Source organism: Trachemys scripta, chromosome 10, assembly GCF_013100865.1.
Source record: "Trachemys scripta elegans isolate TJP31775 chromosome 10, CAS_Tse_1.0, whole genome shotgun sequence".
Taxonomy (NCBI): domain Eukaryota; kingdom Metazoa; phylum Chordata; order Testudines; family Emydidae; genus Trachemys; species Trachemys scripta.
The window spans coordinates 62562236-62584658 of NC_048307.1; the positions used below are offsets into that span (position 1 = coordinate 62562236).

General features: G+C 42.5%; 1 long non-coding RNA gene across 1 annotated transcript; it reads left to right on the forward strand.

Moving 5' to 3' along the window:
• The first annotated feature begins 4510 nt into the window (after positions 1-4510).
• Positions 4511-16279, forward strand: LOC117884538. The gene is made up of 3 exons (XR_004647581.1): positions 4511-4637; positions 10500-10584; positions 13887-16279. It is a non-coding gene; the product is annotated as an uncharacterized LOC117884538 (long non-coding RNA).
• Positions 16280-22423: the final 6144 nt, after the last annotated feature.

The following is a 22423-nucleotide window of genomic DNA, read 5'->3' on the forward strand; positions in this document are numbered from 1 at the left end:
TTTCCTGTTCTAACAAGCTAATTCCGGTACATCTAGTCACAAAGGGGAAACTGATGCTTTTTATTTTTTAATGGAGATGCTGTCAAATTAAATCAGCTTGGAAGGAGCAGAGGGTTTAATGTATTCCCCCCAGCCAATATTCACTTTAACACATTTACATATGCAAACATGTTAATGGTCTCCATCTGAGCAAGAGATATGAAACTGACAGAAAGTAAGTCAATAATAGACAGGGCAGGTCATAGCAAAATCGCCCCGTGGGCCTGACTCTTCATCTTATTTACACCAGTTTCACACTGGTGTAACTGTAATGACTTCAAAACAGAGAGAGAACGTGCAGAATCTGTCCTTATGGGAAAATTAGACTTTCCTAAATCCTGCCATAAGTGGAATGCATTTCAGTAAGAAAACTAAATATATAAATTGGTCATAATATATAATCAGATGCCTACATGCTATTCTACTGCATAACCCCTGGATCATAGAGTACTTCCAGCTGCTTCTCACAGAAAAATACCCCTTCTTCGCACATTAGCTGCCCAAGCACTGGAAAGCACTTGTTTGACTTCCACAAATCCTACTTATCTCAAGTGCCAGCGATTTTCCTATCCTGCTCCAGTGAATATTGAAAGCAGAGCTATGCCAGTGGCAACCCATTCTGAAAAGAATGTATCAAGAAAAGTTCACATCACCCCACATGCCCATAGGATAGATGGCCAATGCTGATCTTGCATCTCACTAACTCATCTGAGAATGCTCAGAAGAAACAATGATGTTAATTCAGAGGTGGGGCTGACCAACAACCCCCTGCAGCCAATCAACTTTAAAGGGAAATACATAGGTCTCTGCTCTATGTCTGCCAGAGCCCTCCTAACATGTATTTCCAGGCTCGATCATCATGGTTGCATCCAGCTGTGTCAATCTATTTTCATCCATGAGCTGACTGTGACTAGATGGCAGATGATATGTTATGGATTCTCTTACCTTTAACTATTCCTACATGATCAGGGGTGTTTCTGGGATACAGATAATAGGCCAGATTCTGAAGTCCTTATCAGAGCTAAATTGTCCCTGCTCCTTGCAGTGCCAGGTGTGCAGGGAGAGATTACAAGGAGCTTCCATATCCTTGTTCATTCAGCACAATGGTCAGGAGCAATTTCAGTGCTGCACTTGGAGGAGTTTATAAGCTGCTCTCTGTGGTATCTCAGGGCAAAACTTTGCCCTAAAGGGCATGGGGTGAAAGCTGGGCCATTCCCCACTGTCCTGCCCCAGCCTGCACTACCGCTCTGTGCCCTGCTGAGAAGCTTTGAAAGGGATTGTGGCCCAATCTACTTCTCAGTCCTCGCAAGCAAAACTCCCAATGTAGCTATTCCTGAGTAAGACCTGAGTAAAGACTCCAGGATTTGGGCCCATTTTTTGCCAGATGTTTTGTTCTTTTTTTGCTTTCCTTTGCCCTACTGAGAAGGCTTTGGCAACACTCAAAAACCATGTTCATAAAACTGATGCCTGTCCCTGCAGGTTCAGCTGCATCTTGGGGGAAATGCACAATGTGTCCTAACGGTAGATGGACTCACTCATTTGTGGAGTTTATCCCTTGGTCCCATTGTCTGACACAGGCTTTCCTTCACACACGTGTCTGCAGATGACAATTTCCTATTACATATGCTGCCCATCACCTCCATTTCCTCAGTGCTTCCACCCTCCAAGTATGCAGTTTTAGGTACTTAAGACTAAACAGGAGTGTTCAAGTATGACTAGACCTGGGGTATAAGTAAGTTAGCACAAACTTAGAGAAAAGACATCACATCATTGAATCCAGCCATTTTATTGTGACAGATTGGACAATTTCCTGCCATAGCCCTGAAAAAACCTTATTGGATTAAATTTAAGTAACGTTGAAGTCCATTTATTGACTGCAAAGTATTATTGTGGAATTGGATGTAACTTCTCTAGGGGGAGACATGACCAATGTAAGCCTCATAAGCCTTGAGGGAAATGTTATAATCTTCAAAGGACTATTTTAAACCATGTGCCAGACAAGAAGCAATTTTTTGCACACAGTTAAGTGGGTTTCCTGAGAAATTCCCAGGGGCAAGTGAATTCAAACTCCCACCTGAGGACCTAGCCTTCTGAAGAGAATATATGTCTACTGATTACCTATTCAGATCAAAGGCCAGCCTATATAAAGGAGATTCTGACTTATTCATGGCTGCTTGTTCTGAGCTAAAGCTGTTATGAACTTGTAACCACAGAAAAACCCATGTGTGAGGTTTGGAGGACAGATTCCTACCAGATCCCTGGCTGGAGGTGGGAGGGGTTGTCACGGGGAAGATTTTAGTATGTTCATAGGAGCTCTTATCATTTTTAATATGTTTTCTCTGTAATTCTTTTACCTTAAGAATAAATTTGCTTGCTTAGAAAGATCAGTGTGGTACCTTATCACTGTGGGCAATTAACCTGTTCACAGCCTCAGAAGAGAAAGCAAAGCACAGACACAGTTTTATGCAGTCTGGCTTGCTGAGGAACTCAGTGTGTGCAATCTGGAAAAACACTGCTCAGGAGAAAGAGAGATCAGGTCTCAGACCAACAGATATAATGTATGAAGAGCTGGGAGCCTAAACTGGGTGCCCTTGCTGGACAATGGAGGAGGGGTACAGGTGCAGTTGCCCTGAACTGTGACCCTTATCACACAATGTTAGTTCTGGATGATGCATGGTGGATCAGAGATTGAAGTCCCAAGTCTTTGTGGGAAACAGACAAACAAAGAGTGTGGTTTTGTAATAATATTTAGGTTGCAGGGGTGGGGCCAACCTCAAAGGATACAGAGAGGTGGAGCAACTGAAAACCTAGCTAAATACATCCCAACACAAAGTCCTTGACACTCTACCCAAATGAAAGAAGGCCCTGTCCTGATTAACTGTATAGGGCAAAGCAGAAGAATAAGGGAAATGATGGAAAACTCACTTGCTCAGACTTTCAAACCAGGGGTTCCTGGGCAGCTCTTGGAGCAAACCAGCACTATTTTTTGTCCTCCAAAAAACTAGCTGAAAGGATTAGGTGCCTCTGGAAATTCTCATTAAATAAATTATGTTGGTTCCACACACACTAAAGGCTTATTTACATGTGGACACTTGGGAAAGGTAACGCGGATTAAATTTTAAAGTAGAAAGGTTAAACTCACTGAAGCTCCTGTATGGATACTTTTATTCAGAATTAAAGTTGCCCTATTCTAGTTTAGTGTAACATGCTCATAGGTTAAAATGACCTTTCTGCCACTTTTCACTCACATGGACAATTTAAGCCTTCAGACAAGGGTACGATTTAGTTTAATAATCAGCAGTGCAAATTTGGAAGACACAAGGAATACAGGCTCAGAGTCTACAGTCAATATAACAAAAGAAAGATTAGTATGACTTTATGAATCATGTCAATATTAATATTTAGCTTTGCTTTTATATACAGCAGTTTTCATCCATAGATCTTATCCCCATTTTACAGATAGGAAAATTGAAAGACTGATTAAGCACTATCAATAATTGTGAAAATGTGTTTTTTTTAAAGCTAGTGTGGGAATTTTGGGCATTTGCAAATGAGAAATAAAATGAGAACAAATAAGTCCTTAATTGCTTTTTAGTTAATTAGAAAATCTGAAATGATTTAGTTAGGGATTGGTCCTGCTTTGAACAGGGGGTTGGACTAGATGACCTCCTGAGGTCCCTTCCAACCCTAATATTCTATGATTCTATGAAATAAGAAATGGGTTAGAAACCTGATCCTGCAAACAGTTTCTACCAGGCATAGAGACTTGCCAATGCCTACTGAAGTCAATGGCAAGACTCCCATTAACTTAAAATGGCATTAGATCAAGCCTATTATGCTACTGAAATGAATGGAACTGCTCACTGAGACAAACCTAGTCCAGTAGTATTTCCAGAAGTAGGCCCTCATGCTGTGTCAAAAACTGGTAGTTTTTACAACAAATCATCTGTTTAATATATATGATCAAGCATGTGTACATGTGAGTGTATACCCAGACATACATATATGTACATATGTATATTTCTCTCTCTCTTTCAGTATATACACACAAAATATATTACATATTTTCTTTCACTGTTTATCTTTGAAAAACAATAAATACTCTTTAAAATATAAAAGAACAAAAAACTACTTGAAAAGTTGTTTATGTTTTTCCCTTTTGAAAGGTGGATGTAGCAAAGCCAGTACCCAGTTCATGTTCACAAACATTTATCTGCAGGGTCTCAAAAATAATGATCAATATCCTGTCTGTTGTGGTAAACAGAAATTGTTTAAAAGATTCCTGCTCCATAGTCCACAGAAGTGGGTAGAATTTGATTTCCATGGCTATTGAATAATGATGGATTTTATGACAACGAATTTAAGATAGATCATGTGACTGGGATTAACTTTTGCTGATAGTCCAATATCTGATCATATTGCTAACTAGCTAATGTTTTACATCTCCTTTGCAGTATTTGTTCTCTTTGTGCTCTGCGTTCTAAGGCCATACAAAGGGCCTGATTCTTCTCTCACACACATAAGTGTAACTCTGTTGACATTCGTGGAGTTACTCCTCATTTACAGCAATGCAAAGGAGAACAGACTCAGGCCCAAGAGTAAGTAACCTGTAATATACCTTCCATTTCTAAATCCCTGGGAGAAAATGCATTGATTTTCACTGTTTGATTACAGTACTTAAATTCTATTTGTTAATTTACTTTAAACATAGGGTTTGATTTGTGTGTGTTTGCATCTTCAGATAATGGCCACCCCTATCTCCATACTTTCCTGACATACCTCTCACACTATGATTCTATATATGTTTGTGTCCTTGGATCTTCTGAACAACTGAATGGTGGTTTTGCCTTAGGGCCCCTTAGAATCAGGCTGTTGGCAGAGGCACCAAGTAAACAAATAATACTGTGTTGATGTTTTATTGCAGGAGCTCTCAGCCTTTCCAGTCTACTGTACCCCTTTCAGATGTCTGATTTATCTTGCGTACCCACAGTTTCACCTCACTTAAAAACTACTTGTTTACAAAATCAGACATAAAAATACAAGTGTCACAGCACACTATTACTGCAAAATTGCTTACGTTCTCATTTTACCTTATAATTATAAAGTAAATCAATTGGAATATAAATATTGGACTTACATTTCAGTGTAATGTATATAGAGCAGTATAAACAAGTCATTGTCTGTATGAAATTTTAGTTTGTACTGACTTGGCTAGGGCTTTTTAAGTAGCCTATTGTAAAACTAGGCAAATATCTAGATGAGTTGATGTACCCCGTGGAAGACCTCTGAGTACCCCCCAGGGGAACACGTACCCCTGGTTCAGAACCGTATATCATGCCTCTGTGTCCTGTCCATATGACAGATTCAGAAGCCATCCTGTTTTGAGGGGAAATTTGGAAAGAGATAGATAAGCCACCATCAGGTGTTTACCTAGCGGGTTGGAGATAGCAGTGTAAGAATAAATAGTAGATGCTGTAATCTTCACATTAATGAATTAACAGGGCTAGTAAACTGAATGGCAGTTTTCTGTGAATAGCTGCTTAGTGTGAGTGGCTCAGCTGCCATATGAATTCTTTAAAAATCACAGGTCACATACATAAACCAGCTGAGTAGCTTAATGCACCATGATAATTCACACAGTAGGCAAGTAACATTTTAAGTTGCTTCAACAGGCTTCTAAGGTGTCTCTTATGAGAGTGTAGCAACCAAACACCCTGCTTTCCACACCGATCAAGCCCTTTAAAATACTAAAACTGCATAACAGCAAAGAATGATGTGATCCATTATATGCTGCAGCTCTAACGTCTAAAACTAACCGGAAAAAAATACAAATAAATAAAATGCATCAGAACTTTTGATTTGTGTGATCGCCACTTAATAATAGTAATCTGTCCTCCTAAAATAGTGTTTGCAGTGTTGTTGTCACTATGTTGGTCCCAGGATATTAGAGCTCTGTGTAAGCTTGAAAGCTTGTCTCTCTCACCAACAGAAGTTGGTCCAATAAACCTCATTCATCTTGTCTCCTAAAATGGTGGTAGTTTTATCGTCCTCCTAATTTACAGTCATGCTGTCACTTAAAAGATAAGTGCCAAATTCCTGCATATGGCAGACACCCACCCTGCAAAGCCTGGGGAAACAGGGTTTGCCTGGAGAACTTATGTAAGGGGTTGGGGGGAACCAAATCTTTCCTACCACCCAGCACACAGAACAGCTGTGCAGCTGCTCCAGGGTCTCTACTGCAGTTTCCAGGCTCTAGCAGCTGCTATGTCCCTCTGTGTGTGATTTTCAAAAGCACCTAAGGGCATTATGCACCTAACTCCCATTGAAAGTCAGTGAGAACTGGGTTCCCAACTTTCTAAAATCTCACCGCGTTACCACGTATGTTGCACAATACAGAGTGTGAACAACTGTGCAAGGCTTTAAAGCAGGATTTGAGGACGTCAATAACTGAGCCAGAGGTTATGCCTATTACAGGAGTGGGTGGGTGAGGTTCAGTGGCCTGACAGGTGCAGGAGGTCAGACTGGATGATCAGGATGGTTCATTCTGTCCTTAAATAATGACAGGTTTCAGAGTAGCAGCCGTGTTAGTCTGTATCCGCAAAAAGAAGTGGGCTGTAGTCCACGAAAGCTTATGCTCTAATAAATTTGTTAGTCTCTAAGGTGCCACAAGTACTCCTGTTCTTCTTTCTGTCCTTAAAGTGTCTGAGTCTATGAGACTGATAACATTCGTACCTTTTAAGTCCAGGTTAACTTTTAGATCTCCTGCCTTTCTCTGATTGTTAACATTATAACTTTAGTGTTACTTTAAGCTATCCTTTGCCCTTAATTTAAGGTAGGCTGTTAGCATCTCAGGAATGGGGAGTCTTCGTAACCTCTTAGTCCAGGCAAACAGGACACTGCTCCCACTCTTTGGAGCAGTCAGGGCTCTGTTAGCGAAGGAAGTGCTAGTGTCACCCTAGCCTGTTCTGGGGAAAGCATTTACTTTAGATTAGGAGAAGTGCCAAGGGGAAAGGGGGCCGTCTCCGGCTGGCTATTAGGCACGTTAGTTAAATATTTATAATGTCTAAATTAGCATAGTGAACGCTCAATTCATCAATTTGTTCTGGTCTGATTGTAAATGACAAAAAAAAAATAGCGGGAAGTGCCTGTAGAAAACACAGGGCAGGGTCAATACAGGGTGACTGGATGTCTTAGGAACCTGCGGTCAAGTTTTTATTTTGATCTTCTTTAAAGATACTGCTTTCTCCTGCAGGCCATTTGCCAGGCCGCTCTGGGCACTACAAGGCGTTAGTTCAGCCTCCAGCTGGGGCCAGGCCTGGCCCAACGCAGAGAGCCGGAGGAGTCCTGGCTGGTCTGGGTCACCGGGGCGCTGTTGTCAGCCGGGGCTCGGGGCGTCCGCTCCAAGGCCAGACCGGCTCCCTGCGTGGGGAGAAGAGCAGGGGGCGCAGATCCCCCGTTTGTTTCACACAGGCTGGTCTGGGAGGCTCCGTGCCCGGCTCTGGGGGCCGCCACTTCCCAGCCAGCTCGGCCTCGGCCACGTGCCCGCTGGAGCCGGGGAGCTGGCTCTGGCGGCGTCTCCCCTCTCCCTGTTGGGGGTTCCGGGGCGTTGCGGGTGGAATCCCCCCGGCAGCAGGCGGGTCCGGCCCCGGAGCTGAAACCCGAGCGCTAATGACCGGTGCCCTTCGCCCTGCTGCGCCGGCAGCCGCAGGTCCCCGGCCGCGCCCGGCGCCGCCCCAGCGCACATCTTGTCCCAGCTGAACCTCTCCCCCTCCCCCGGCAGCAGGACGTTTTGTCCTGGGGTCACTGACCCCCGGCTCCCCCGTCAGCTGCCTGGGAGCTTAATTGAATGACAGATGGTCAGCTTGGGGCCGCGGCGCCGGAGAGGGCGGGGAGCGCCGGAGCCGGGGGTGGGCCCCGCTCCCCGCACACCCACGCGTGTCCCCTCCCGCCCCCAGCCTCCCTCTGCGCGGGCGCTTCCGTCTGCCCGGCTCACTGGGTGCCGCTGGCCATCCTCCACTGGCCCCTGCCTCGGGCAGTTCCCTGCCGACCGCCCGACTCCTTTGTGCTGCACCCCAGCGGCTGTGCCCGGGGTCGAATCGGGCCAAGCGGAGGCACCTGCAAATGGTCCCTTTGTCCACCTTCCCACACCCTTGATGAGCTGCCCTCCCACCCTCATTATTATCCCCTTCCCACTTGCTTCCCTCCGCTGCTCCCCCACCCCAAAAAACCCCATCACTCGTCTGAAGCTGGGGGGCTTGCCATGGAAGAATCCACAGGCCAACCTCTCCTCTGTGCAGCGAGGAGGCTGTCTGCAGCTGGACGATGGGCGGGGGGGTTGTAACAGACTAGAGGAGCTGGTTCTTGCAAAGCTAACCCTTCTCCAGTTTCCCATCACACCAGCCCAATGTGGGTACCACACAGAAAACCTCACTGGTCCCAGAACACGGCAGAGCAACCACCCCTGGCGGTCTCCAGAAGCGCAAGGCCTGGCCATGCCAATGTTGTGAGATGTTATCTTTTATCCGGCTTTTTTCCTCTCTCTCTTCCCCCCACCCCCACCCCGGTAATTGAGTAGGTGTGTGGCTGTTGCCCTACCTACCACGTTGGCTTTTTATTATCTGTGCTCTTGCATCATTTCGGCTATTTCCCTTGTGGCGAGCAGAGACTCTTGGGAAATCAGCTATCCGATTAATTGGGGGATAAGGGGAGGATGTTGTGGGGTTAACGTGTTCTGGGATAGCTTTAGCTTGCAGTGTATCTGGTAGCTAAGCCAAGTTGGGAGCATAAAGAGCCCCTTGGAGCTGGCTTTGTTGGACTTTGGGTGACACCACGAGAAACCTTCTAATGGCTAGTGACTAGGGAAATCCATGTGCTATAAACACCCTTCCCCATGGGCACCTGCATCTATTGGGCATCTTCCCGCTGCACTGAAACCTGAGGTCTGGTTTTGCTGGAGGGAGCTGGCAGGGATCAAGTCCCCGGGAGCAGCAGGTAACAGCATTAGGAATCCATTTCAGGCCCACGCTCTGGGCTTTGGGGATGAAGAATGAAACCCTGTTCTGTGGCAAGAAGCAGGGAATTGAGTTGAATAATTACAATTACCTGCAGTAGGGTTCTCGCCTTCACAAAGGGGCAGTTTGTACAATGTCCATCCGCTGGCAGAGAGCCTGCCCCAGAGTCCATTGGAAAGGCTTGGCCGGGCTGCACTAAAGAGAAGTGAAAGGGTTGAGGTCCTGACAAAGACCATGAGGGCTGTAGTTACAAGGAGGGTGAAAGTTCCCTTCATAGGAGTTGAGCGATATGCAAAAATATGTAACTAGCATATTAGAGATACAATAAATGTTTCCTTGTCAGAAATCTATATCTATCTAGCTATCTAGGCAAAACTGGCCTTCACCGACCATGGTAAAGACTCCTATCCCTTTAAAATAAAAACGGTGAGTCCTACAATTACTGGGATTACTGTGAAAGGGGTATTGATTTGCAGCCTGCATTGTATGATCAGCACTAGGCAACCCCCCACCCCCACCGTCTTATACTGTAAGCACTAAACCATTCATAAATGTTTTATTTCACTGCTCCACTAACACCTGCTGCATAATAATCACCCGACCAGAATGGCGATACATTCCCCCACCCCGCAGCCAGCGAAAGGCAGCGATGTGATATGCAGTAGACACTGATTTGTGTGTGTGTTTTAATTACTGACTGAGAAACCAGTACACAAGCAGAGAGAGAGGGAAGGCCCACATGAAGGAGGCAAATGCAGCCTAATGCACAGATAGCTGACATCAACTTCCGTTAGGCAGCTACTTCAGATCGAACCTTTCGATTGTAACTGAAACAATTTGCATACTGATTCCCTTTCATAGCCTCCCAGATCCATAACAAGCCAGCCAGCTATTCAAATGCAAGTAGCATCCCTAAATGCAAGGCTAGACTGACCAAAAAGCGCTGTCCAACAAGCAAAGAAGAAGAAAAGCCTTTGATGATGATTATTTTTTTAACCTTTAAAGATTTAGCTGAAAGCTGCTTGTTTATGACTGGGAACGTAAGGGAGAGAATTGATCCTTGCCTGGACTTAAAGATGGAGCAAAGGGCGCTGGAGAGATTTTTGACCTAGACCACAAACTGAGGCTATTTTGAAGCGGGGGGATGGGACTTTGTCCCCCCCACTAGACACAAAAAAATCTGCTTGCAACTCAGCTCCTGCAGACCTAGGAAATAAACAAATTGCTGTCTGTGTGTCTCATGTATATTGGGCTGATGAAGAACGTATAACTCTGGCTGTAATTTTTGCTTTTAAATTGGTCCAATAAACGGTCTCAACCACATCTTGTGGGGGTTTTGTGCTTTATGTTTTTGAACGGGACTGGCGTGGCAACCACGATTGTTTTTTGTTTGTTTTTTTCTCGTTCTCATTTGAAATTATGCAGATAGGGGTATTTTTTTTCTCCTAGGGGGCAAATCTAGGATGCGAACCTGCCTCGGATGTCAAAAAGGCAACTTGCCATGAAATCTGCTAATGTGCCACGGATCACGGGGGTAAGCATATCTAACCAGAGCATGGAGGGGGAGAGGGGAAAGACTTTGGGAAAAGCTGCAGCCTGTGGTGATCAGGAGGGTTAGTGAAAGGGGGCCGGTGACATTTGGCACCCAGCTGAGTTTAGTGGACATGCAAACAAGGTTTAAAGCTCGGTAGAGGTCAGCAGTAGCGTCATGAGCTCAGAGAGCCTGCAAGCTCTAGCACTGCAGCGCGGAGGCAGCCAGCATCCTTTCTCTGCAACTCGCATTTCTCTCCTGACGGTCGAAATTAGCAAGAGAGAGAGAATAGATCATATATACTGCACTGTACCAGTCTCCTGTGGAGAGCAGTAATGCTGAGTGGGTGCGCGCGCAATATATACAGAGGGCGAGATTCGGTCTGGAGAAAAATTTCTTTCGTGTGTTTCTTGAAGTTCAGTTCTGTCTCTTCTAATGGATCCCCGAATGAATCTGCTGGCTACAAACCTGGGTTTCTCAAATTCTCCTCATATATATCTTTATATAGCTCTATCTAGATAGAAAAGTGAGATTTGACTAGACTATCAGGAACGGCAGATTTATTAGCTATTTTCAGATGCAGCCATGTGTCATTTTAAAGGTCTTTTTTTTTTTTTTTTTTTTTTTTTAGGTATGAACAATTCCCTCTTGTCAAATATTATTAATGCGGCAGCATTTTGCAGTTAGGAAAGAAAAAGGTCTCGATCTTAGAAAAAAACACCACCGGGTTTGTTAAATATGGATTCTGAATGCTCCAAAAGATTAGTGTTTTGTTCTTTGCTAAATTTTAAAATCGATCCAGATAATTTTCTGCTAATAATGAGCACTTCTTTATTTTATTTGGACAAAAATAACAATAATACTATAGACCAAGGCAAATCGATTCTTAAATAGTTTCAGGATAAGATAATAAATTATATAAACTAGCTATGTAAATCCTAAGCATATGTTTGCTATGTACATGTATGCATAAATAAATGTCCAGGAGAGGTAGATATTTGATTCATCAGCTACCGTTAAGGAAAGGCGTTTAAGATAGTACGAAGATATTTACCTGTTTTCGGTCCTTATAAAATCTTCCTTTGCCTTGGGCCACCACTTACTATTTGACCTTTACCGAAAATAACATATAGTTTTCCTCTTTTGAAAAAAAAACAACAAACCAAACTGACAGAATTATTCCCTTTGAGAGCAGTATTTTTCTGTCGAATTATTTTATTAATAGAATTCGGGTGAAATCAAATTAGTCCTCAAATTATTCTATGAAAAAGGCAAGTACTGGTACGATAAGAAATGATCCCAGTGTGACAGATTTTCATTTTGATTTTATTTGAAGACATTTGATGGTTGTATATCTTTCTCTGGTTTGTTGAGTCACCACAGCTGACTTCTTAAAACAGTAACTCAAGATGTAAGTAAAAGTGTTTTCATTTTTATTGATCCTGCTAACATCTTTCATTACCCAACATGTAACCACAACAAATTATTGCTCATTTGATACAGAGAATTTTATTGACAATCTTACTACTTCTGATCTCGTTGTATTTAGACAGACTTATACATGTATTAAATAAAGTTACTGTATATAAAATATCAAACACACACATGCATATATTACACATTTTTTTAAATTTCCCTTATTGATGAGCTAGCTAAATTTTATCGAAGAAAGGTGATTTTATTGGAAGCTGCTCTTAACTTCTTTTCTAAACTTTTAGATGGGTTACCAGAGCGGAAATGACGTGTGAAATAATTTGTCCTACAGTATTTCATAAGAGATTTCCCCAAACGTACAAGCCCAGTCAGGAGTGAAATGTCTGGCAGGCTAGGCGGTAAAGCAGCGCAGGATGTGTCCATAGGCAGACATCTGGATTTAAGACCTGCATATCCAGAAAAATCAGTGGCTCTGGCCGAGTGCAGAGCAGACACTGTGACTGTGGTGCTAAACCTGAGGCCAGATCCATCATTCCTCACTCAGGCAAAACTCTCGTTGAAGTCAGGACGTTTGACGATATCTTTCCTGAGTAAGGATTGTAGGACTGGACCCCAAAGTCAAGGGGTGCTTTCTTGAGTACAGACCACAGGATGGCTCCCTGGTGTACATAACTCCCAAGCACCTTCTATGCAAATAAACTTGTCTACGCAGCCTTCGGTGGGCGACTATGTGCCCTGCAATGGGCTTTGCAAATACAAACAAATAATACTCAGGCTTCCCAGGAAGGACACTGTGAGGATTTAGGATGAGCTCTGGGAAAGTGAGCAATTGTAGAGCGCTGAGTTGCAGGGATGCTGATGCTGCTTCTGCCTAGGGAGAGAGCAGCACGTGAGATGTAAAAAGCCCCCTCTCCTCTTACCCCCGCTCCCTTGTTATAAATCCCTCCAGAAAACAGCAGCACACTTTGCAGGGCATCAGCAGAGACCGCGCGACCCCAGGACAGGGCTGGAGGGGGAGAGGGCTCTGTGCTCAGAGACAGCTCATTGACCAATATTTGCCTTTTCATTAATAAAGGCACCTCACCAACAGTTATTTCCTTGTTTAGTGGAGGAGTTCAGGGGCCTGGATTTTGCTACTCATCATTTGTATGTAATGGGAAAGCTGATAGGAGAAGTGGTATGCAGACACACAGTATCTATTTTACACATTCACGCTGTACAGATATATTACACATACAGCAAGGCATCAAAACACATACACATTGTAAATAGTCTAATAGTGTTTTGGGCTTTATTACAATTACAATGTCTCATGTAATTACAATATTTTTGTTGTATTAATTGTCCTCGAAATGGGATAAAGACATTATTATTCAGTGTAATTAGTTAATATATTGAAAGTGTAAAACTGGTTTCTATTGTTGTTTTTTTTAAATGTAAACTCAAATGTGTCTTATAGAGAAGAAGAGACAAATAAAACAAAACCTACCAACATTTATCTTATACTTATATAAAGATTCTCTATAAAAATATTATGAGTAAAAGTGTGCATGTATACAATGCACATCTACACAAACATTACTTGCAAATACGGGTCTATATTACGTATACCATATACCACACATCTTATATCATGAGTACACGTGCATACCCAGTATGTGTGCATAGACACACACATTTTACTGCTCGCACACATAGTGAGAGGTTGATTACGGTTTGTCTTGGTACATATATATGTATACGTGTAAATGTAACTAGGTTTGAAATCATATTAACTTATAAACGTCCATTGAAAACGATCGCAGCTTCCTAAATACTGTGCATTGATTACCCTCATTGTTGTTAAAGCCATTCTCCATGTGCATATACAGATCCTTGGTACAATCGCTGCTATCAGTGCAGAATGCATCGCCTGTTTTACTGAGACGTCCGAACGGCCATTAGGAAAACACAAATATTCATGTCAAGCCTGCTTGCCAGAAGTATGGTGCCATTACTCCAATGAATTGATCGCGTTTGTAGATGGGCCTCGAGGATATCGTTTCTGAGGCAAATAGTTTGTTTCTCATATATTCCGTACCGTTGAACCCAATACCAAGAAATACAATGAAACCAAATGTTTGAATGCCAGGGTACACACTTCATAGGCACCGCTCTCCCGTTCCTCAGTTGAAATGTCAGACCTTCCTGCCATCTTACTTAAAGAGAATTTAAGATCTAATGTCGATTCATTTGATGTAATATGTTTGAATATTTCTCTAAAAATAAAACAAAAGCAATTTACTGTGGGGAAGAACTATAAGGAGTCCTAGTTGTTATTATGGGCGGTGCAATGTTCAATGTTTCCAAATGTTTACAAAGGTGAAAATCAAGCTCTTTTTTATTTACATGCATTAGTGAACAAGGATTTTGGACTCCTAAAGCAAACCCTAATATGTTAATTTCCTTTAAAAACATTGTTTGTATTCTTATTACGAAAATACAATGTAGTGTTTTCTCATAAAAGTTGATTTTTTGATGCATATGGTCAAATTAAAGTAGTTGGATTCTGTGTTAAATGATTTTTAATCTTCTGCGTTTTTATGAAAATAAAAGGCAGCACTTTGTCATTTTTAACAATGTATGTAGCCAATAAATCTAATTTCAACATTGATTTTTGTAGGAATTAAGCGATCTCTGCATTATCTGCTGTGATTTGTTTTTGGAAACAAGCCTGCTTTCTCCTAGATTATGTAGTTTTTATAAATTGCTAATTACCAAAGGATTTTTCATTAATATTGCTTACATTTGACAGCTATTTTTCATAGAATATATATATATATATATATATTTGCAGGGTCAAATATATATATATATATATTTGCAGGGTCAAATATATATATATGACCCTGCAAATATATCATACCATCAATATACCATATATAATGGAGTTTTATGAACCGCGTTAGGAAAGGCATGGAACGTAACATTTTCAGTGAATAATTCCTATTCCTATAATTAGTTCTCAGAACAGTTTACAAATTGTCAGTCTCCTAATATAAACGGGAAAAGGTGAGTGATCACATTCGCTCATACATGTAACTAACAAGCATCTCATCAACACAGAAACTTATTATAATCAAATGCAGCTACTGTGCAGCCTCCAACTGATTAAAATGCACCTATGCCCGAATTGATTAATGGAGGTTCTAAAACGGCACGTGTTTCTCTCTTGCTTTCTTGTACAATCCAATCTTTCTTTCGTTCCATTTTTTGGGGACAGGGATTTGTTATTTCTTTAAGGATCTGAGGGAGCATCACCTTTTAACAAGCAGAGGATTTTTAACGCCCTCCTTCCCTAAATGATCAAACAGATTAACAGTATTCATTAAAGTGATATTGATCTCTATTGTATGACAGTCCAGGAGTGTATGTATATTTGCATACATACATCTATATTCACTCAGAGATGGTCTGTATTGTAATACTTGAAGAAAGATACATTTCATGTCATGTGATAGAAACGTTTGTGTGTGAGAGAGAAATCAGTGAAGTAGAGTTAAATCTAGATCACATTTCCGGGTTAGATTGTGTGTAATAAAGTCCTGGGCGTTATTATAATACTTTAAATAGATATGAGTGAATTTACTTTCCCTCCTTCACTAGACGTGGTAATGTAGATGGTGACTGAAGAAAACCGTGATGCTGTAAGCTGCCGAGTTCCCTCAGTTGCCATTCAATTCAATGGGAAAAGGTGTTCAGCTCTGCGAGGATCTGGTCCTAACTCCTGTCTAGGGCGTATCAAAAATAGGGAAATGTTGCTTAACTACAGAAGATCTGAATGTGCCCAGGGATATTTTTTCCATATGATTTTTCTCAGTGGGAATGCTACTTCGGGCCAGATCGTGCTGCCGGATTAATCGAACCGATCTGACCCCCCAAATATCTCCGACTTTTCATCTTGGAATGCTTCAAATTTGACCTCGTCAAATTAGCAACGCAGCTACTAGGGTCCAGGGCTGCTCCGGAGAATGAAACACACTCGCTCTGTCAATGGACAGCGGAAGCCGCAAAATTAAACTTTAGTCTCAGGGTTGTTGTTTTTTTCCTCCTCTTTCAAACTTGGAAATAGGTTGGCGTCTGTATTTATTTTGACTCAAGGAGCTCCGACATCTTTTCCATTGCAATGCTCACAAAACAAAATGTAAAACGGTGTTTTCAACCAAACGAGATTATTCGCTGTACGCGGCTGACTGTTGTCATTGGCATATCAAACAGCAAATAAACCAAGTACAGAGTTCAAAAGGCTGGTGCCAGACAGTTTGCTTCGGTCCCCACCCACCAGCCCTCCCCAAAAGAAAGACCTAATATGTCTTTTATTTCATGGGCCTTAACTTGCAGCCCCTCCACAGCCAAACTCCCAATGAAACCAGTCGGTAAGAAGTGCAGGATGGGGCCCAGCACTGAAAAATATTGTAATGAATATTTGCCTTTTTGACCTTAAAGCTTCCCCGGGTTAATAAGTTAAAATGAAAGATCTGTGCAAAGTGGGCAGCACTTTGCACAAGTCACCCTTGCGTGGGCTTCATTTCCAGTCTTTTCCGGACTTTCAGTTGTGGGGGGATACATTAACCTGAGAAATGTATTCGGTTATTAGCAAACCTAGCTCTCTTCCATGGAGGGAAGGGACTATTTCAACACAAATGCAGAATCAGAACCAGACAGCGGTAGCTTAATAGAAGCTAATTTGAACGACTCAGTTCTTTAGCCTTGGCTTTAACCCTTTATTGCCTGAATGCCACAAGTTAAAACTTTTCCTTTATATGAAGGAGTTTGGAACGATCTGTCACGAACTAAAGTTAATTTCAGTAACTCTACTATTATTAGCTAATCTTAATAGTAAGGGTAATATTAACAGTATTCATAGCACTGATAACAAATAATAAAGAACGAACAAAAAAAAACTGCACAAGAGAAGTAAGAAATCAGTCCAACTAGAAATTTCAAAAGCACGATAGAAAATGTATTTTGCTGTACAAGCACTCATCACCTTCTTTACATGTTATGCTCTTCCCACCCTAGGAATAAGCGCATAGTTGTTGCAATATGATTCCTTTGATCAGAGACAAGGGGATAATTTGTTTCGAACACAGAAGCTTGGAGGTGAAACTTTGTGATGGTGAACTGTGGTTTCAGAGGCAGTCTCTCTTATCGGTTTTTTTTTTCTTTGTTTAAAGAAGGCTACTTGTTTACCAGATAAACCTTATTTGTGTCGCTGGGCAACAGTCTTTCTTGCTGAATCCAACTCCTATGAGAATTAACTTTTTTGGGGAAAAACGTGTGTGCTGGTAGCTTCCGACCCAATTATATTAGTAATTTAGAATTTTCCAACCTGCGAATAAAATTGTTGGATCTGACCCCCGGGCACTCTGTCTTCTGTTACATGGGAGCACATATTGTGTGCCCTTTGCTGCTTCTGTGTGGTTAAAATAACTTTTAAAAGAGTCTTTTCAAATACAAAACGCCACGTCTAGTTTGGAAACAAAAATCAAACACGTTTTCAGCAAGTATTATTCGTAAAGAACTGGCAGCATAAACCGGAATTTACTAATGAAAGCCTAATGCAACCGGACAGGATTTGGAATGAAATTAACGTTTGATTTGCATATGGGTCGATTTTTGTTGAGTGAATAATCTGCCAATAAACTACACTCAGTGTGAGACAGTTTAGACATTTCTACAGTCTGTGAATTTGTACTTTCACTTCTAAACACTCAGGTCTGCTTAACTGTTCATTCTCCAACCGAGGATGATCAAAACATATTGTAGAAATTAAACAAACAGCCCAACCCTCTAGCTTCCCTTTAAAACATTTTAAAAATTAACATTAGAGTAGATGTAAGATCAGCTTTTATTCAGAAAACGTCCACCTTGTGCTTAGGCCTATAGTAACAAAGTTCAACTGATTTTGCTAGCTGGACTAATGCTTTCATTCTCCACTCCTAGAGATAACCTTAGATGTTTACCATATCATTAGTTTCCATTGATAGATCACAGGTTTCTTTAAAAATATAGGAATATTCTAAGTGACTGTCGAGTCACTTTGGTTTGAAACCTTCGATTTTCTAGTTCTTGTCTCGATGGGGCTGAGAACAAAGAAGCCCCAGACTTTTTCTTAGTACAGCAATGGCAATAAAGCTGTGATATTATTTTAGTGGTGGAACTAAGCCCTAACAGTGAAGAGTCGGGAGTAGAGTTCAAATGCATCAAACTATCAGAAGTAATTTATCCGGATTCATAAATAATGGCCTTATTACACTCAGACCCCTTAATTCATGCTCCTGTCCGCTTGCTTGCGGGGTTTCAACAGATAAAAAGTTTATAAGTTGGTTGGGTTTTTGTTTTCCTTTTTCCATCATTAACATCATTAATATAAGCTATCAATAACCCTGTCGTTTGGAGCATAGCTTCACAGTATTGATCCGCGTAGCTATTCATCTCTGCCATAGAAGACACGGAATAATTTTCGCATTACAGCAGCTTGGATTTGCTTTTAATTCATATTTAAAGCTGCAACTGGCTCTGTGGAGCTCTCTGCGAAAGACTAGAGGCGCCTAATTAATAATAAGTTAGAAACGAAGGAAGGCACCAGCGGATAAATAATTAATACAGACATCTATGTCTCTTTGAATATTGCTACTTTAAAAATTTAGACTTACCAGGGCCATACTGTAAGTCTGCAATTTATATTGAGGAGATGATTTAAGAAAGCTATTTTTTCCTGAAATACAATGCTAAATTATTTACAGTGTTTTGCAAGCCTCCATAAGTTCCTTCATTATCAAACACTGCGGTTTGCTCATTCTGGGGGGGGAAGCACGAATCTAAAGACAAATCCGAAGTAGCAGCTGGAACTCCGATTATATTTATTTATATGGGGGGATAAAGCAGGCAAAGTCGTCCAAAGAGAATGTTAAGAGAGCAACTGGGGAGGAGCGCGTCTGACAACTTTTTAAAGAGATGTGTCGTAGTGTTACCAAGGCTCTGCTGCATTTACAAAGTGATCTCCACCGGAAAATAAACATCGGGTTCGTATACCGAATGGCTCAGGGCTGAGAAACTGGACTCAAGGAAAATCTAAACAATAATCAACAACTCCCCTCCCCCTCCCCGCCGCTTTGGGCCAGTGTCTAAACTCAATGAACTCTTACTTTTAAGTAAAACGATTTGGAATGAAAAGAATGGAGGAGAAAAATAATTTTTTTAGCTGGGGGATGGGGCGTGGGCTGGGACGGGACGCCCCTAAAATCCTAACGGGCGAATTGCTAGAGATACAAATCTCGCTTCATCTTTTGTTGGGGGTGGGGAATAGCGTGATCCTACATTAAACCCAGAATGGGTGAAGTGATTTGCGAGCCTCATGCCTATAATCTAAGGAATAATGAATGCCCTCTTGGGTGAAATACAGCGGTGACTTGGTGGGATGGGTAAACGCTGCACTGCGGGTCTCTTGGTGTGAATACTGCGGGAGAAAGCAATTAACTTTTAGCACAATATCTTCCCACCCAGCTTCTCCTTCACTTGCGGGTTTGACTGCGCACCCTTTGCGCTAAGCGCGCAAGGCGCTTTAAGGCCATTTGCTCCTGAACTCCGACAGGCAAAGGGGAGCTTTGCGACCCGCATCACGGCCGCTTGAGTGCCTCCCAACAAAAAGAGTCCTTTCCCCCCTCGCAAGCCCGACAGCCAGGAGCGTGCAGGACAAATATCGACCACTCTGAGAATGGGAACAGATGTAGCGTGCGCTGCCAGCCCCACCACGCTTTCATTCGGGTTCCCAGGATGTCTTTTTAAATGTTCATTAATGCCACTTCAGAATATTGACACTGTTTGGGGAGGGGGGAGCCTAGTGCATTAATGGGAGAAAGCCAATGGCCAAAATGGCTTTCCCCTCCTCCCCCCCGTTTGGGATGGTTTAATGTACAACTGTACCGGGAAGAAGGGGGGGGGTGGAGAGGGCCGGGGAGGGCCAAAAAGTGTGTGCGCTTTTCAAAGCTGTTCAGCTGCCTGATCAACAACGCCGGCGGGGAGGGGGGAGATTTGTGTATATGGGTGGGCATGAGTGTGTAGACGTGAGAGAGAATGTGTCTGTGTGCGTGGCCACGCGTGGGGAAGAGAGAAGCTCTGAGCCTAGGACCTTCCCAGCGCTCCCTAGCTGTAGCTGCCCCTCTGCCCATTTCCATCCCTCCCTTCCTGAAAGTGCTCTCGGTAGGAGATTTTAAAGACCGGAGAGAAATGATCGCCTCTCTAACTACGCTCCCCGGGTTAACACAACCCCTTAGCGTTTTGCGGCGTCGATCAAACGAGCCCCACAAAGTTGTGCGACACAACCCCCCGAACTGAACTCCTAGTTACTCTGTGTACATCGGGGGGTTTCATGGCGATGCCACCAGTTGTCCCAGCCTTTGAAAGCGCCCCTTTCTCTGAGCTGCCTATGACAGATGTATCTGTTTTCGTCACCAGGCAAGTTTCCAAGAAGCTCAACAGGGGAAAGTCTAGAAAAGTTAATCTCCTCCTGGCAGCTGTTGGCTTTTGGAGTCTTCAAGCGTCACCTTTGACATGTTCCCCTTTGGAACGGGGCGAGATCTCCATCCACTGACCACTGCAAGCTGTCACCAACACAAGGGGAGCAAAGGGGCCTTTTTATCATCTGGCCACGACAGAGAATAAACATCGCTTACAAGGGAGAGAAGCAGAAAAGCCGGCCTCGTTTCAGAAACCTTCACAAAACACAGGCCTCTGTCAAATCCGCTCCAACATATTTTAATGGATCCCTCCGCCCCCTCCTCTCTGTTGTGCTTCAGCTTCCCGGGTTGTTTGCAATTTGTTTGTGCCGTCTTTAGCTTCGCTACATTTGCACACACAGCCCCTCCTCTTCTGCTGCGGGTAGGCCCGGCCCCACGGTCAGACCTGGCTCGCCCAGGGAGGCCGTTTAACTGTCCTTTCTCTCTCTTTTCTTCCTGTCTCTTTTCCCCTTCTTAATTTGCTACAGCTTACAGGCTGCTAAATAATTATTACAACCCGCGCTGTATTTGTTAATGTCAAAGGGAGAGATGATGGATGTTTCATTGCATCGTTCTCTTGGATTTAAACCACACACACACTCACACCAGAATTCAAACAAGCAAAGTTGGATTTTAAGTCCTCTCTGCTGATCAAATAAAGACTTAAGCGAGGTAACGATTATTCTGTTAAATAGATGGTACTTGGCTACACGACGTGTAATTGATTAGAGCACCAAAATGATTTGTTTCAAGGGTTCTCTTTCACTCTTTGGCAAGATCTATCTAGGTTTAGGCTCCCTTAAACGTCACAAACTTTAAGCATTTCAAAGGTGAAACCCCACAGAGCAGGACTCCCTCGGGGTCAGATTCAGTGGTTTTAATTTAAACCTCCTAAAGCAGGGAAATGTATTCTAAAATGTCTAACCCCCGGCAGGTCAGCCAGGGAGTGGTAGGTTAGAATCTCCCATGCCCAGGCTTTGCAGACCGCTGTAAAACAGGCCTTTGTCAAAGGAGCTGCGTTAGGTGTAGGGCTAGGAAACTCTCTCGGTCTGTTGGTTTGTATGCTAGTCGATGGATTTTTGTGTTCAGTTTCCTTTTCATTTCGGGCGGAGGGGAGCAGAGAAATCGATCTCTGAGATTCATTTACATCACTTTATGATCCTTCCATGAAGAAGGGGATCTCAATAGACCCCTATCCAGCACTACCCGGACCCTAATCTATAGATAGTTGATACCATACACTGCTGTGGATTACTGAGACCAGAGTGGCTGTGTGACTAGGGTGCTGTGATCTATGGATTATTGACACACTAGATCCTGGGAGCTGTTTACACTCTCCGATGTTAACAGCACAGACACATGGGGAGTAAACTGTGTCCTATATTTCTCTGGCCCAGAAATCTTCATAGAAAAATAATGACTGTACCCATACAGTACCAACCCTTCACAACTTTTAAAAAATCGGGGCCATTTCGTTGCATTTTTTCACGAACAAAAGAATAAATGCAGACTATGAATTAATTTACATGTTCGTATTTTAAATGTCAGTCATGTTGAGGCATTAGAGTGTCAAACAGTTCTTGAAACCTTCTCATAAAAACATTCTCTCCTTTTTTAAGACAAATTTGATTCAATAATTGGCTGCAGGCAGGACAGAGTTTATAGTTTAATTATAAAACAGAAAAGTTGGGATTCAGTTAGACTGGTAACATCACTATAGTGCTGCTCCTGTGAAACACCAGATTCTGCATTTTTCATTTCTTTCTGCTCTGAATTTTTCCTATTTATTTTTAATTAAACCTAAAAACTTTCTGAAATCATTAATTGAGCTTCAGATCCATTGTTTGCGCAAACTGCAACTTCGATAG